This window comes from Petaurus breviceps, unplaced genomic scaffold, assembly GCF_028583685.1.
Source record: "Petaurus breviceps papuanus isolate PSGF00001 unplaced genomic scaffold, PetGlider_PUasm1.0 189, whole genome shotgun sequence".
In the NCBI taxonomy this organism is placed as follows: Eukaryota; Metazoa; Chordata; class Mammalia; order Diprotodontia; family Petauridae; genus Petaurus; species Petaurus breviceps.
In genome coordinates, this window is record NW_027185809.1 from 24,855,498 (window position 1) to 24,872,912 (window position 17,415).

At 40.8% G+C, this 17,415-nt stretch overlaps 2 protein-coding genes and 1 long non-coding RNA gene across 8 annotated transcripts in view; 1 reads left to right on the forward strand and 2 right to left on the reverse strand.

Annotated features, from left to right (window-relative positions):
* Window positions 1-10,839, reverse strand: part of DAAM1 (dishevelled associated activator of morphogenesis 1) — a 231,632-nt gene extending 220,793 nt beyond the window's left edge. The window contains exon 1 of one of the 5 annotated variants that reach the window (XM_069092062.1): window positions 10,683-10,839. The gene's annotated coding sequence lies outside the window, so the exon portion shown is untranslated. Of the gene's footprint in view, window positions 1-10,544 lie in introns of all 5 variants that reach the window. The other 4 variants (XM_069092064.1, XM_069092063.1, XM_069092061.1 and 1 more) reach the window with 4 other exon arrangements.
* Window positions 1-17,415, reverse strand: part of JKAMP (JNK1/MAPK8 associated membrane protein) — a 449,359-nt gene that overhangs the window by 365,567 nt on the left and 66,377 nt on the right. The window lies entirely within an intron of this gene.
* LOC138164352 (uncharacterized) overlaps window positions 6,396-17,415 on the forward strand; it is a 55,026-nt gene continuing 44,006 nt past the window's right edge. The window contains exon 1 of one of the 2 annotated variants that reach the window (XR_011169039.1): window positions 6,396-9,800. This is a non-coding gene — a long non-coding RNA (uncharacterized lncRNA). The remainder of the gene's footprint in view (window positions 9,801-17,415) is intronic. The other variant, XR_011169040.1, reaches the window with a different exon arrangement.

A 17,415-nucleotide genomic window follows, 5' to 3' on the forward strand; every position in this document is an offset into this window, starting at 1 on the left:
AAAAAAAAAAAAAAAACAATAGCCAAAAGCTTCTGGTGTGATATGCATATTGGTAAAAAGTTTTTGTCTCTCCTCACACTGGCTCATTCAAGTAATGATCATTCCTCTGTCCCCATAAAGCAAGCATTCTTAATCTGAGATCTAAGAACTTCATTTTCTTTTTTAATATTGTGGCAACTGTATTCCAATATTGGTTTCCTTTGTAATCTTATGTATTTCATGTATCTAAAACACTGTTTTGAGGCGTCAACAGGTTTTTGGGGCGCTAGGTGACTCGGTCAATAGAATGCCAGAGCATTCAGGAAAACTCAGTTTAAATCTAGCTTCAGACACTTACTAGTTGTGTGACCCTGGGTAAGTCACTTAACCCTATTTGCCCCAGTTTCTTTATCTGTAAGATGAGCTGGAGAAGGAAATGGCAAACCATTATAGTGCATCATAAACAGCTGGACACAACTGAAAGGACTGAACAATGACAACAGGTTTTGCCAGACTGCCAAAGGGGTAGATGGAACAAAAAAGGGTAAGTATCCCTAACATATAGGTAAGCCTATTTTACATCCTTTTCACATCTAGGAAAATCATAAAGAGTATATTATGTTTTACCCTTTGACTCAGTAATACCACTATTAAGTCTGTTTTCACAAGGTGATCAGAGAAAAAGGAAAAGAATCTATATGTTCTAAGATATTTATAGCAGCACGCTTTGTGGTGGCAAAGAAGTTGAGGGGATGTCCATCAATTGGGGAATAGTTAAACAAGTGGTGGTATATGATTGTGATGGAATACTACAGTGGTGTAAGAAATAATGAGCAGGTTGATTTTAGAAAAACCCTGAAAAGACCTGCATGAAATAATGAAAAGTGAAATGAGCAGAACCAAGAGAACACTGTATAGAATAACAGCAATATTTTTTGAATAACAATTGTGCACAACCAAGTTATTCTGAGTATTATAAATACTCAAACTACAAAGGACCTGTGAAGGAAGATGCTGTCCACCCTCCAGAGAAAGAACCAATAAAAAGAAGTATGTGTAGTATGATTTCAAATATTTATCAATCTGTGTCAAATGGGGGCCTTCTCTAGTATCAGGTGGGGAAGGGAAGGAGAGTTCAAAACTTAAAATGTCACAAAATAGATACATAAAATTAAATCTTAAAAAAAGTATATTAAGTTTGAGCAGAGGCTTCGAGCATTCAGTTTCTTGAAAGTTCTGTCTTGCATCTGTGAAATGTTGGAAAGTTAGATAAAAAAATGAATGGCTCAGAATGCCTAGTCCATTCAAGAAAAATCTCCCCCAAAACTCAAAATGAAGGAATTTTAGCTTGTGGTTATTGGCCCCTATTGAGAGAAAAAGTTTACTGAACTGAGTTACTTACTTCCCACTATGTAAGGTCAAACTTAGCAGGTGGAAATATGACAAGCAAGATAAAAACCAGAGGAGGTCTCAGTAGAGATTACAAGCATTAGTGATTACTTCATGAACCAAACACCTAAGGCTCCCAATGGTTACCAGCTTTTGGGGTAAGCTTGTGTTTATGCTGATCCAAGCAGCTGCAACCTTTTAAAAAATGATTGAACAGAAGGCCAAGATTCTTAAAGCCAAAGCCACCAAATCTTTATGCCACTACCAAAAATGTTTACAAAAGGTATCATTTACCTATGTTTTGATAGTTGTAATTCCAGAAATAGAAAGCAATTTGACAAATAGTAGTTTAAATAAAAACACATTCATACAAAAATTCTTAGCATACTAGATTATTCTACAAAGACAACAGTTTAAATTCCTTGGCACACCTTCATTGAACTCTTCAAAATTAACAGCCAACTACATTACCAATGGAGCCATCTTAACCATTGACACACCTCTCCCTGACTACACTTAGTAATTTATGTTGAGAGCCATAGCGTACCATCTCTAACCAAAAAGTAACATCAAATATCAAGTAAATGATACTCTCATTCTTCAGCACATCTTTCATCATCACAGACTATGAGAGGGTTTTTGACTGCCTAAAATGGTAAATACCAAAAACAAAATAAAATCACTCACTTTACTTATACTTCCAAACAGTGCCATTAGTGGCCTAGCAAAGGTTTCTTTTCTTTCTTTTTTTTTTTTTTTGCCTTTTTTGGGAGAGCAATTGGGGTTAAGTGACTTGCCCAAGGTCACACAGCTAGTTTTTGTGTCAAGTGTCTGAGGCTGGATTTGAACTCAGGTCCCCTGACTCCAGGGCCAGTGCTCTGTTCACTGCGCCACCTAGTCACCCCCGGCCAAGGTTTTTGGTAGACTGTCTCTTGTCAGCCTTCCATTGGCTTTCTCAGTGTTCTGTTGTACAACCTTCATCCAAGAAAATTGGTCAATTCCAGAAAAAAGTCTCCTGTACACTAAAATATCTACATCAGTTATTTTTTGTGGGAGTAACAAACGAGAAACAAAGTAGATGTTCAATGACAGGGAAATGGCTAAACAAATTGTGGTTCATGAATATCACAGACCACTGCACATTAATAAATGATAAAATGAGAAATTCAGAGAACACATAACTTGTATTCACTAAGGCAGAGAGAATTAAACTGAACCAAAAAGACAATGTATTACTATACAATTACAATGAACAACCTTAGCCAGGAGAAGTTGGGAAAATGTCCCTCCCCCTCTTTTTTTTTGGTGGGAGAGGGGATTGAGGGGAAGACACAGCAGCCTGTGGATATACAATATTGCATATTGTCAAATATGGAGGTTGTAATCAGTTAGTTTTGCTAAACTGCTTCCCTCTCCCAATTCCTTTTTAAATCTTTGTTACAAGGGATGGCTCATGGACTACATCCTTGAAAGTACATATACGTACACACACACACACACACAAACACACACATATATGAATGTGATATAAAAAATAAAGAGGTAACAAATAAGGATTTTAAAAATTCTTTTTAAAAGCTAGAACACTGACAAAAGAATACAAAAAGTTTTTTTTAAACCTAGAACTATCCAACACGGAGCATCAGCCAATGAAAGTTCAAACTAAAAAAATTGCCTAAACCAATATTAACTATACTTAGAAGGGTCCCAAAGGTCCCTCATTTTTCAGGAGGAGACTGAGGCTCAGAGAGATTAGGTGGATCCAGCCAAGATCACATAGGCAATAATAGAAGTGGCACTTTAATCTAGGTCCTTTGCCACCAAATCCTTTGCCCTTCCATTGCACCAAGTTGCCTCATCAATGAGTTCAAATCAATTTCACCTAATGCACAGGGCAGCTCAGTTAATCCTGATTCTGGATGTTCTGCCAAAAGTCACATAGAAAAGAATTGAGCTTGGTGAGAGGAACTGAACTGCCATGTTTTAAATTCAGCATTTACCTAGATGTTCACATACATCTAGCCTGGGCAAGTCACTTAACCTTTCGGTGACCCAGGCAACTCTTAAGACCATAAGTCATAGAGCAGATGTTGAACCACATTGGTAAAGGAGTTCCTCTTCTGGGGAGCTTCCTATTCTGAAATCATGGGTACACTTATGAAAATAAATGAGCAGGGGGCAGAGACAAGATGGCGGAGTAGAAGCAGGACCTTCCCGAGGATCCAGCTTCCACCTTCCCCAATCCATGTAAAAAGGGGACTCTAAACAAACTTTGGAGCTGCAGAACCCACAAAATGACACAGAGAAGCTAACCTCCCACTGAGGATAGCCCATCAGGCCTGCAGGAAGCCAGCGCAGTGCCCAGCCACAGGCAGAGGGACTACAGATCAGCAGCAGCAGTGGCAGTTTCCAGATTTATCAACACAGATGCGAAGGACAAAGTGAGAGGGCAGTGCAGTCTGGACTTTGGGACCCAGTAAGTGGGAGTGCCTTGCTTTTGCTTCAGCTCCTGGCCTACAGAGTATACCATGTTTCCCCGATAATAAGACCTATCCCAAAAATAAGCCCTCCCTTTACTGCATAAGATTCCTCTAAAATAAGCCCTCCCCCGAAAATAAGCCCTATTGAGATTGCTACTGTAGTGAAGGTGATCCCCTGCGCTACACGCTATATTATGGTACCCTCTGTATGCACCGTCACCTCCCCTCCCGCCTGTGAAACGCTGCACTCTGAGCTGCATCCAATCAGAGCTGCAGCAGTGAGCGCGTCATCCTGTTCTTCCCCAGTGATTTGCTTGTAATCACTGTAATTACAATTTGCTTGTAATCACCAAATTGCTGTCAATGTTCATTAAAATAAGCCCTCCCCTGAAAATAAGCCCTCTGGTGTTTTCTGTCCAAAAAATTAATAAGACAGTGTCTTATTATCGGGGAAACACAGTAGGGGGACCAAGCACCAGTCTGAGGGGTAATCACTCTTGCTTTAACCTGCTTGGATCTGTACTGCAGTCAAGGGTGGAGGTCCTGGGGTGTGTGACCACCTTGCCAGAGCGTGTGGAGACCTCAGAGAGGGTACACATCTAATACCTCTGGCAGCTGAAAAAACCCCAGCATTTGGGACAAAGCTCCCCTGTCTGGTGGCAGAGTCCTACTGTGGCAAAAAGCCCAAAAGACAAGTAATTGAGTGGCAAAATGAACAGGCAAAGGAAACAAAGCAGACAGAAGATTCCAACATTACACTCCTATTTTGGGGACAAAAAGGAGCAAAGCATGGAACAGGAGGAAAACAGTGAAGTCAGAACTCCTGCACCAAAAGCTTCAAAGGAAAATAGAGGACCTTAACAAGCAGATAAGAGAAGTGGAGGAAAAATTGGGAAGACAAATGAGAACAATGCCAGGAAATTATGAAATAAGAGTCAACAGCCTGACTGAGGAAAATCATACCTTAAAAAACAGACTGACTCAAATGGCAAAGGAGGCTCAAAAAGGCAATGAGGAGAAGAATACCTTAAAAAGCCAAATTTGCCAGATGGAAAAAGAATCTCAAAAGCTCAATGAGCAGAATCATTGCTTCAGAATTAGATTGGAGCAAATGGAAGCTAATGACTTTATGAGAAATCAAGATGCTGTTAAACAGATCCAAACAAATGAAAGAATAGAAGGCAATGGGAAATATCTCATGGGAAAAACCACTGACCTGGAAAATAGATCCAGGAGAGATAATTTTAAAATTATTGGACTACCTGAAAGCCATGACCAAAGTAAGAAACTAGAAATCATCCTCCAGGAAGTTCTCAAAGAAAACTGCCCTGATTTTTTAGAACCAGAAGGCAAAATAGAGGTTGAAAGAATCCACCGATCACCTCCTGAAAAAGATTCCAAAAAGAAAACTCCTAGGAATATTATAGCCAGGTTCCGGAATTCCCAGATTAAGGAGAGAACATTACAAGCAGCCAGGAAGAAACAATTTGAATATTGTGGAAACACAATCAGGACAACACAGGATCTGGCAGCTTCTACACTGAGGGATGGAAGGGCTTGGAATATGATATTCTGGAAGTCAAAAGAGCTGGGATTAAAACCAAGAGTCACCTACCCAGCAAAACTGAGTATCGTATTTCAGGGGAAAATATGTCATTGAGTGGAATAGAGGACTTTCAAGCATTCTTGATGAAAAAACCAGAGTTGAATAGAAAATTTGACATTCAGATACAAGAAGCAAGAGAAGCATGAGAAGGTAAACAGGGAAAAGAAATCATAAAGAACTTATCAAAGTTGAACTATTAACATTCCTACATGGACAAACAATTGTAATTTATGAAACTTTTCTCGGTAGTTGAAGGGATTAGAAACACACACATATATATGAATACATATGTGAATGTGTGTATATAAGTTTACAGGTATACATAGATAGAGGGAATAGGACCAATTTAACAGGAAGGAATGATACTTAAAGGTGAAATTAAGAGGTGAGAGGAATATAGGAATATAATGAGAGGAGATGGGAGAGACAGATTGGGGTAAACTGTCTCTTATAGAAGAGGCTGGTTACAATGGAGGGGAAGAATAGGAAGGCAAAAGGGAATGGGTCAACCTTATTCCCATTGAATCTGGCTTGAGGAAGGAGTGAAATACACATTAAATAGGATATCTCACCCTCCAGGAGAATAGTGGGGGAAGGGGATGAGAGGGGGGATGATGGAAGGGAGGGCAGGCTGGGGGGAAAGGGAAGTTGGAAGCACCCACTTTTGAAAAGGGACAGGATCAAAGTAGAGAATAGAACAAGTGGGAGGTGGGATAGGAGGGAGGGAAATATGGTCAGCCTTTTACAATATATCTACTATGTCATTGTTTTGCATTATCCACACATGTACAACCTATACTGAATTGTTTATCTTCCCAGTAAGGGTGGGTGACAAGGGAAGAAGGGAATGAATCTGGAATTGAAAGTTTTAAAGTCAAATATTCAAATATATATATATATATATGTGTGTGTATGTGTGTGTGTATAAATATATATATATATACTATTATTAATACTGTTTTACATGTAATTGGGAAATAAGATATACAGGCACTGGGGCATAGAGATCCACTGGAAAAGTCGAAAGGGGCATGGGAGAAAATATGGGAGAGAGCAGATTGGAGGAGGGCATATCCTGTGAGACGCTGTTTGGGGGCAGTGGGTAGGGGGAAAACGGGGAGAAAATTCGTAACTCAAAATCTGGCAGAAACGAATGATGTAAATCAGAAGTTAATAAAGCATTTAAAAAAATTAAAAAAAGAAAAAAAGCAAAGAAATGAGCAAACGTTTGTGCACACATATACAATAAGTGAGCACTTCCGTAACTTTTAATCAGTATCTTCTGTATGATGTACATATATCACTATGTATATAGGAATATTTAGTGTGTATATGACAGGTGAATAAAGTTAGGAAATGGCTATTTCATGACTATATGGTTTAGTGGACGAAGTGATGAACTTAAGAGTTAGAAAAATAAACAGATATTTATTAAGCATTAAGAAATGCTAGGCCCTATGCAAGTATTAGGAATACAAGAAACAAGTGCAAACAACTCCTGACCTCAAGGAGCTTACATTTGGACAGTAGAAACAATATTTGTATATGACTAGGTATATATAACATGCAGACACAATAAAAGTTTTTCTAGGCCGTGCCTCGTCAAAGCCAGCTTTGATTTGATTCCAGCTCCAGATTGGACAAGTTGACATACTTAGGAAGCATAAAACATTTAACATTAAGAAATTTATTCAAACATAAAAAGGTTCAAGCCCAAATCACATTGCCCAATCAAATCCTGAGCAGAGTCTTATAGCTTCTTTAAAAGAGGAACTGGCCCTACCTAAGCAAAACAGGTGCTACTCCTACAAGGTAACCAGTAGCTGGCCTTCTAGTGGGTGGTGGGGGAGGACTAGGCAAGGCCTCCAGAAGGAGGTTGAATCTGAACTGAATGCTGAAGGATGTCAAAGTTTTGAAGAGGTGGAAGTGAGGGGCAGAGCTGGAAGAGAGCATTTCAAGAAAAAGCAGAGAGAGAGAAGCAAAGTCACATGTGAGGAACTGCACTTCTATTATCACTGTTAATGAACTTGTGTTGAGTAAACCATTGCCACAGGCAAATGAGATGAATTGTGCTTTTGGGGAGAATATGAAATTTGGACAATTTTAAAATGCCGACAGTTTCAATTTACCAAAGGGAAAAACTCAGCAAGTTTCTTAAGGATGGAAGAATAAAGAAAAGCACAATAAATGAATTTGTTATGCAAGTCAACACAAGCCAGTTTCAATGGAAGAGAAGGTAAGTTGGCTCCTTTTGAACCCTACTAAGCTTGTTCCATTTGCATTTACAGCTATTGTTTTAAAAATAATTTTCTATCTAATTATGAAGTAAACTAAAGCAGTTATTGTTTTCAGAAAGATTTAACTAAGCAGTCCTTGTATATACCATTTAAAATTTTAAAAACTGAAATACAAGCCTAAAAGATTAAGAATTTTTTTAACAGCACTGGAGGATCCCAATCCACTGCTGTGACTTTAAATCCCTAGATGCTTCCTATAATGTCTTCTAGAGGATTGTGCTGGTACAGGCCCATTTCCCTTCTCCAAATTTATCTAGTCTCTGTCTGATCTTAGATATTCTCTTTCTAATTTTGAGTAAACTGCAGATTAAAATATGACGTGGGTGGCGAAGTGAGTAGAGTGCCGGCCCTGGAGGCAGGAGGACCTGAGTTCCCAAGTGGCCTCACACACTTAAAACGAACACACAAAAAAAAACCTAGCCACGTGACCTTGGGCAAGTTATTTAACCCCAACTGCCCTCCACAAAGCAAAAAAGGATATGGTGTGCTTCTTATTCCACAAAAGAAGAAAGTCACAGAAGTTGAATTACTTGCTCAGAACATAGCAATTTAATGGTAAAACTGGATTAGAATCACTTTAATATGTTGTCTACTGGAAGAAAACCCTTTAAATTAGGTTATATATGCAGTGCTATTTTAAGTGAAATGCATTATTGCATTACAAACAGCTCATTTCCATAGCAGCTCAAAGTTTATAAAATGCATTCTTCAAAACGCATTTTAGCATTTTAGTAGGTAGATAGTGTATCTCCATTTTACAGATGAGGAAGCTTAATCTCAGGAGATAGTAATTTGGCCCCTATCAAAACTGGGATTGGAATCCAGATATTTGGATTTCAAACCTAACACTTTCACAGAAAAGAAGACATTTTCATTATTTATTATTTGGGGCCTACTTATTTCCTGATCAACTTAACAGATGACAAATTAGATGAAAGATAACTGGTTTTTTTTCTTCAGTCTCAGAAAAGAAGTATAAGCTCTCAAAGGGCTTTCTGCAACATTATTTCCCCTTACTTGGGCTATTGTCTTTAAGAATACAGCTCCTTACCAAGGCAGGGAGTGTAGATTGTTTAAAAACCGTCAGGACTGGTTTTAATATCTTCTAAAGCAGTTTATAAAGGGGAGGACACAGGCTTCAGGAGACAAGCACAGGTGAGAAAAACAAAGAGGAATGAAAGACTTTCAAATGCAAGTCCCTAAAACTCCCTTTAAAAGACAGTAGAGAAAAATTTTCCAGGGCAGATGGGGAAAAGGAGGCAGAGGAGCAGTTCGACTGGGGGGGGGGGGGGGGGGAGGGAAGAACCAGCATTTGACCACGCCCACGAAGTCAAGCCTTCCCGGGGGCTAGTAAGCCAGATTTGAGGAAAACCGGGAGATTTTAAGACTCGCTTAACAGGGGTTACCATAGCAACGGAATTCATCCTCTCCCCCCCCCCAGCCCCCTTCCGCAAGAAAATTTCGCTTTAATTCATAGTCCAGCATCATTTTCCAAGAAACTACCGATCCAATTAATAGAGCAAGCCAGTTGACAAGGGTAAACACATTCTAAATACTGGGCGGGGGGAGGGGGGGGAGAGACAGTAAAAATGGAAGGAATAATACTTCATTCGGGAAAGATCGGGGTAAGGAAACAAAGTATGTAGGACTGAAAGCCTTTCTGGTATTGGTCCCTTAACCTCCAACACTTGATCCAGAAGGGTGGGAAACCTAGCCAGTTCAACACCACTTCCTCCTCAGGACATTCTGAGAAAACCAAAAGATTCAGCCCTCCTTCCCCTCGAAGAGACAGCAATATCAACAGATCACCCCAGCTGAGCTGGTGCCTCCAGATGCCCTTCATCGCAGAAAACGTGGAGAGGGCAAGGGCGGAGATGCGCACCGCCTTGGGGATGGGGACGGGAACAACCAGCTAGACAGCTCAGTGGCTGGCACCACAACCCACTGCGGTGGCTTTAACCACCATTCGTTTCCTGCACTGTCTCCCGCCCTCCCAGCTGTAGGGCTCTGCTGCCAGGCTCATTTCCACAACACCCCGCCGTCCTCCAGGTACAGAGCCCCCGACATTCTGCTTCGAACTTTGAACGGATCTCAGCCCTTACAACTGGGGCAAGAAATAGTGATTTATATCTGGAGATGAGGGGGCGGAGGGAGAGTTAAACATTTCTCCTTCCCCACAACCACTCCTCTACAGCTAAGAGTTCAGAGCAGCCAGGAGACAAGGACCCCCTTTTCTCATAACCTACCCTTTGTTGCCCCTGTCCTCTGACTAGGGGCTGCCTCCACAGCGCCCCCGGGGTGAGGGGGCATTAGGTGAAAGGAAGCGAGTCGTTCCGTAGCAGCGCTGCCCAGCAGCACCGAACGGGGGCCAAAATTTCTTTTGCCTCTCTCTCCCCTGCTTTCACTGAATCCCCGAGGTAGGGAGGCGTCCTGGACATAGTCAATATACCTCGCGTAAAAACACATCTGAAAACGCATGAAAGAAAAGGGGGGCGTGGAGGGACATAGGGAACAAACCTAGTCCTTTTCCCTAAATCCCCTTCTTCCCGGCTCGCCTCAGTTTTGCACTGAGGTGCAGCCATTTTTCCAACCCCCACCCCAGCCCAGGGGCAGTTAGACTTCTCAGTCCAAGCCTGAAAGCCCAAAGCGGTCCTTTCCCAGTACCCACCCACCCACTCAGTACCTGAACGACGGGTTTAAAATTTACCTACTTCCTCCCGCAGCTCAAGGAAAAGGAGGGGGGAGGGGGGGGCAGGGAAAGGCAGGGAGGAAGAGCAAACCCCGCAAACCTACCGCCCTTCCCGAGACGAACCCGCAGCCTGCTCGCTTCCTCACGGTGCCCTCAGTGCCACTTAATGAATGAGAAAAAGCTGTGTCCCCGTGAGCTAGAGGGAGGGACAGACACGCAGCGCCGTACTCCCTCCTCCCTACCTGGGCAGACTCCGAATGCTAGGAAAGGCAGCACGGAATACAATGGGATCTGTTTAAAGAGTTTCGCACCCCCCCTCCCCCCCCAACGTAGTGGCTAATATATAACAAGCTCGCTAGTGACATCACTCCCAGCCTAATAGGATACAATGTAGCTCTGATTGCGCATGGACTTCCCGGCTGGGGCCCCAGAGAGCGCTGGGAATTGTAGTTACTTCCTGGGGATTCAGTCCCTGGGCAGTTTCTCAGCGCCTGGATGCCTAGGACTACAGTTCCCAATGCAGTCCTCGGGAGCCTACACCTCCTCCCCTCAGGTCCTCCCTCAGACACGCCTCCCTCCCTCCCCTCACCCCCGCCCCACAACTCCTAGCTTTGCCGTGGTCATTCAGATAAGGAAGGAGTGTGCTAGCGAAAGGGAGAGTATGTCTAATTAACCTAACCCCCTTTACTGTAACCCAACTCACAACCTTTGGACCTCCCAATTAGGCTCCCCTAGTTCGTTTCCGGACTTTTTTGGGAGAAAGGGAGAGACATTTACTTGCCCCAGAAAAATAGCTTTGTCCACTCAGGATTCTTTTGGTCCCAGTCAAGAGAACAAAATAGACCCTCGTTCTGTTCTCCAAAGTTGAGAAATCAAAAGATTCGATAGTTCTTTCTCTTAAACAGCTTCAGGCATATGCTGACTTTCCGTTGATTTAAAAGACCCCAAACTGCTCACTTTTCCCTTTTCTTTTCTCCTTTGCTCTTGTCGCCTTGTCCCTTTATGCAAGAGAGCAGGACGAAGCAGACTCAGACTCAGGAATCAATTTGTAGAAATAACATGGTGACATAGTCCCAGTACTGCTCCTGGGGGCATAGGTGTACTTCCCCATATGCTGAAGTGCCAGTACTTACTTCCCATGGTAATTTGTAGCCAGGTTTTTGTTCAATTCTGGAGGTAGTCTTACTGCTCTTGCTCTGAATTCCATTTTAAAAACATTCTTTAAAAAAAAAAACCATACACACGCACACAAAAGAAACTTTTAATCAAAAAACATCCCCCCCCCCATACAGACCTTTCCTTTCTTTTTCTATCATTTAATTCAAACAACAAAATCAAGATGGGTGTGCTAGAATTTGACAGGATTAAATGTCATACTTTCAATGAGTTCATTTTAGAATAAAATTTCACTAACCAAAAGTCATAGAGCACAACATATCAGAATATAGTAGTAATAATAACAATAATAATAGCTAGCCAGCATTTGTATAGCATTTGACAAATATCTCATTTTTTCCCTCACAAGAAACCTAGGAGGTAAATGCTATTATTATCCCCATTTTATGGATGAGAAAACTGAGGCAGATAGAAATTAAATGACTTGCCCAGTATCACATAGCTAGGAAGTGTCTGAAGTTGGATTGGAGCTTGTCTTCCTGACTCCAGGTTCAGCACTATCCATTGCACCTCTTCAATGTTTTACTGCTATGTTTTTAGGTCTTTATGTTTAGGTTGGACTGCCTAACATTTGGTAGGAAGTTAAATACTAAATCCTACTGAAAACTAACAGGCTGTTGATGAGTCTTCCAAATATTTTTTATAAAAAATTGTATATCTACTTGAAGAGGTGTTTTGTTTTGCTTTGTTTTTACTGTAGTACAAAAGGGTTGCATGGCCAATGCAGTCATTCTATAATCCTATTTTTTTTAAGTTGTGTTTTTTTTTTAATGTTTGCTTTAGTCTAAAACAATCTTAGATTGTTTTGTTTTCCAAAAGTCTTAGAGCAGGTATAAGCACTGCACCAAGACTTATGAGAAACCATGTATTTCAGAACCTCAGAATCCACCCCAAATGTTCAACATGACCTATTTGTACCTGACCTGTGGTAGAACATTGCAAGCTGGTATTGATCTGATCAACCACATTTGGACACATTGAAACTGGGCTCTAGCATAGTGATACCATTTTGGTCCTTGAACAACAGCCTAAGTCTACAAAATAGGCTACGTGTCTTCTTAAGAGGCTGATAGAGCAGTTTTCAGAAACCAAAAGAAAGGGTTCCAGTGGTAATCTTGGTATAGCAAGAGAAATTGAGGAAGGCCTCTATCATCACCATGGGTGAACCCCTTTTGGTGAGCTTTTGGTAGGAACTGGAACTCCACAGGATGGTCAAGCATAAATATGGTATATCTACAATAGTCAAAGATAAATGTTGCACAAGAATAGAATTTCTTCTTTCATCCATAATAATTGGCTAAAAATTAAAATTTTCACATTCAAATATTTAAGGCATCAGGAGAGCAAATTATTTATATGTTGAGGGAGCAATTTTTATAAAGTTTAATTTGCTTTAACATAAGACACTTTCCAGCATACACCCCAAACCCCTACGCCACCAGAAAAAAAAAACACATTAAGTTTAAATTGTCAATTAAAACTATGTAATACATTATTTAAGTTATTGTAAGCATAATGTTCTATGTTTGCACTTTACTTATTGTTTTTTGTTTGTCCATTTGTTGTTGGTTTTGTTTCACTTTGCTTTTTGGTAGGGATCTATGATTTTATAGATGTAGGCCACCCCAGGGATGGAAATTTTACCAATGCAAATAAGCATCTTACCTACATCTTGAAAGTTAGCTGGGACACTGAAAGGTTTTAAAAGTGGGAACTGTGGAATGATTGGGGGGGGGGGGGCATGGCTTGATCCCCAGGGCTGTGTAATCAGTCAGAAGACAGAAAGGTGGGTCATTTCCCACTCATTCCTACAGCCAATGCTGAATCTGTCTTCAATACAACTATACCATACTTTTCAATACCTCCTGCCACTCCTCCACTCTGCCTACTCCTACAAGAAAGCCCTCTATGACTTTTCCAGAGGTGGCCTCAGAGAGCAGTTATAATTTAACCCAATCCAATAAGGAAAAATTCCCTGCTTCCTCTCCCCCCCCCATTCCTAAATCTTTCATCCCTCCCCCACCATTCCTTACCTTATTGCTATTGAAGATCATGCCTTAGTGGTGGCTGAAATCTAAAAAAGTGAGTGATTACCCCCAACTCACACTATTTTTTTTTTTCATTTTTCTGTATGAAAGAGTAACACAGGATGAACTGGCATGGTTGAGCTTTAATTACATTATCCTTTCTCCAAAACCTACCCTTATTCTAAACTTCATGATTCTACTGAGGGTGGGTGCTACCACCCTTCTAACCACCCAGGTTTGCAACATTCGAATTATCCTTGGCTTGCCATCTCTCTCCCCACATATTCAATTAGTTGTCAAATCTTGTTATTTCTACCTCAACAATATCTCTCCCTTTGGTCCACTTCTTTCTACTCAGTCATTATTCTACTTCAAGCTCTTCTTGTTTCTTACCTAGGTTATTACAGTGGTCTCCTAGTCTCTGTGCCTGTAATTTCTACACACAAGCTTAGCCTAGCTCAAGGCAGTGTGGTGATTCAGGTTTGAAAATGGAACAAAATGAGACACTCAGAGATCGTTAATAAAAGGAAGCTTACTTAGCAGTAACAGGAGAAGTCAGAACTGGGAAAGAATATTCAGTGAGGATACAGTATTGATTCACAGGGCTATAACTTCCCTGTGCCCAGTATTGATCATATTGGTCTGCTGGTAAAAAGCTTAAATGTGGACTAAAGTGGCAATTTATACCCTGTTTTGTTTTTTTTTTTAGGATATCAGAAAACTATATCAACAAGTTAAGCCTATAGTCTGCTGAACTAATTAAGTCTCATGGATGGTTTCAATAACTTTTGAGGAAAAAGTGGCCTAGACTGCTTAGGGCAGGGCCTTTGATATTGCTCCTACTACAGCATGCCAATCCATCCTCCACACAGCTGCGAAAAGTAATTTTCCTAGAACACAGGAATGACTATGTCAATTTCCTATTCAATTAACACCACTGACTTCCTTTTAACTCCAGGATCAAATTTTATTTAATTTTATCTTATGTTTTTAAAAATGTCTTTTTTGTGTGCATAATTATCAATGCAGCAATACAAGTATATCATGTGTAAATAAGTAAATACACATCTACTAGGGATGTATGTTGAAAAAATTTTCACTGAAAGGGGTGCATGCCCCAAAAAATTTGGAGACCACTGGGTTGTCAATTGCCCAGAGTCCCATGTTAGAGGCAAACTCTCAGATGATGATGTCAGAAACAGAACTTGACTCCTGATTCTAAGACCTGTCTTTCCCCTAGACAAGTCCTCTCACTTACACAGTATTTCCTTTCTTAGTCCCTTGCCTTCATACAAGCTCTCCCATGTTTAGAATGCATTCCCTTCCTATCTTTACTTCATAGAATACCTTAAGGGCTATCTCCTATATGAGATATCTCTTGACTTCTTCAGCTACTAGTTTTCCTTTTAAATTAATTTGTATTTCACTGAATCATAGAATTCGCAGAATTTGAGAGTTGGCCATTTAGCCCAACCCATAAATGAACAGAACCCCCTATAAATATGTCCTGCAAGTGTCCTCTAGTTTCTGCTCAAACACCCCTAAGGAGGGTGAACCTTCTATGTCAGCCTATTCCACTTTTAGACAGTTTTAATTACTAGAAAGTTCTGCCTGTCACCAAGCCTGAATCTGCCTTTTTGTGACTTATAACCATTGCTCCTGTAGGGCCAAACAAAACAAATTATATGCCTCTTTTATATGACAGCCCTTTAAATAGTTGGAGACAGCTGTCATATCACCCCTGAATTATCTCTTCTCTAGGCTATGCATCCACAGTTACTTCTATCCATCCATTTTCATTCCATGCTACCATGATCTTCTGTCCCCTCTGAAACATCTCTTCTTCAGGTTAAACACCCCTATATTTATTTAGTTGATTCTCATATGTCAAGAACCATCTTGGTTACCTTCCTCTAAACACTCTAGTCTAGCTTATTAAAACCATAGCTTCTAGAAACATACATGGAATTCCAAATGAAGTCTGACAAGTTTAGCATACAGTAGGATTATCAACTCCCTGTTGAAACTGGGTCCACTTTTTGCCTAACATTAGCATAGCATAAATCCAACAGATACATAAAGAAACAACAATGCCTTGTGTTCCTGGCCACATGGCAATGAGGTTAAAAAAAAGTGAGCTTGAGGCTCCTCCATTAGTTCTTCTTCCCCCTCACTTAAAAGCCACCAGGGAAGAAAGATTTCTTCTGTTCATGACTCTTATAGGCACATTCAATTCCAGTTTAGCAACAAATTAAAATACTTTTCATGATTTCTCTCCATAAAGTGCCAGGAAACAGTAAAAGAACACCTCCATATGCTCTGAAGTGAGGGGGATGGGCTCTTCCACTACTACACACTCCCAGTAGCATGATCATCAAGCCTCCATATTGTAGACTGCAGGAGGCAGAGAATATTGTTTATGCTACCAAGTCTATATTTCCTTTCCTTTCCCCTACCAATTCCTGTTGTAAAAGAAGTGGTAAAAACCCTAAAGAATGTGATAAACAGCAAAGTCTGACATCTCAAGAAAATATTATGAAGATTGTCCTTCACGAGGGCTGGCTATTAGGTTCAGCAGGAACTCTGATCTTTATCTTAAGACCAGAACCTGTGATTCAGAATTCAACTCAAGCTAAATTGGAGTCAGAGTTGTAAAAGTTTATTATACGCCTTACAGTGGGCAAGGATCCTTAGGGGACCTGCAAGCTTAAAGAAGACACAGACATAGCTTTTAAAGAGTTAAGGCTATTCAGTAGATGTCAATTAGGCTGACCAGGTGAGAATAGGGTGGGATTAGGGAGGAGTTAAGGTGAGGCCAGTGTTTAAAGGAACATGCAATTTTTACGTAACTGCCCAGGCGTATTGCCCATGATTCACTGAGAAAAAGCCCAAGGTGGGGCGATCTGGAGGTGTGGTTTTAGGCTTGAAAAGTCACTAAGTCAGCTAGCAATCAAGGGCTGATGGAGAAGTGCCCAGTCTGCCACCCATCAGTGTCATGTTTGACAAGATTGATGTCTGGGAACCAAGGCTCTTAAGGAGTTAACCCAGAGATAGGGTCCTGAAGGATTCATTGAGGCAGCCAAGGAGTCAACCTAGAGATAGGGTACCAAAGGATTCATGGGGGCAGCGGGACACTATACAAGGGGGAGATAATAGTTGCCTAAGCTGGAATGTTTATAGATACTTTAGTGAAGGATTCATAAGAATAGGTTGTTATTGTTCCAAGCTGGGATAAGCAATTCATGAGTTGTTGCTGGGCAGAGTTATTGCTCTGAAGCTAGGGGCTGGGGGAGAAGGGGCAGAGTTAATGTTCTGAGACTGGGAGGGGTGGGTATGATTTTACAAACTGGTTTTACAGACTGTTACAAAGTGGTATTACAAATTGATGTTACACATATAGATCCCAAGCACCCCATCAGTCCCCAGAGCATACTCTCCATTGGACTAAGGATAAAATATACATTTTAAAACATTTACACTCATATTCTGTTCCCTTGCTGAAGGACATATGCAATCACCAGAGATCATCAGATTTGGAGTAAGGAAGGACCTGGATTCAAATGCTATCTCTAACTTGGTTCCTTGGTTTCTGTGATGGGGGATATGCCTAATAGAAAGGGTAATTGAGATAGAGTCACCAGCTCAGTAGGCTTAAAAGTCAGTCTCCACTTCTCTCTGTCTGTCTTTTTCTCTTATATATGCTTATAAGGACTCTGCCAGAGAGGCAAAGGGTAGGATCTTGTTTTAACTCAATGATCTGAAGCTAATTTTG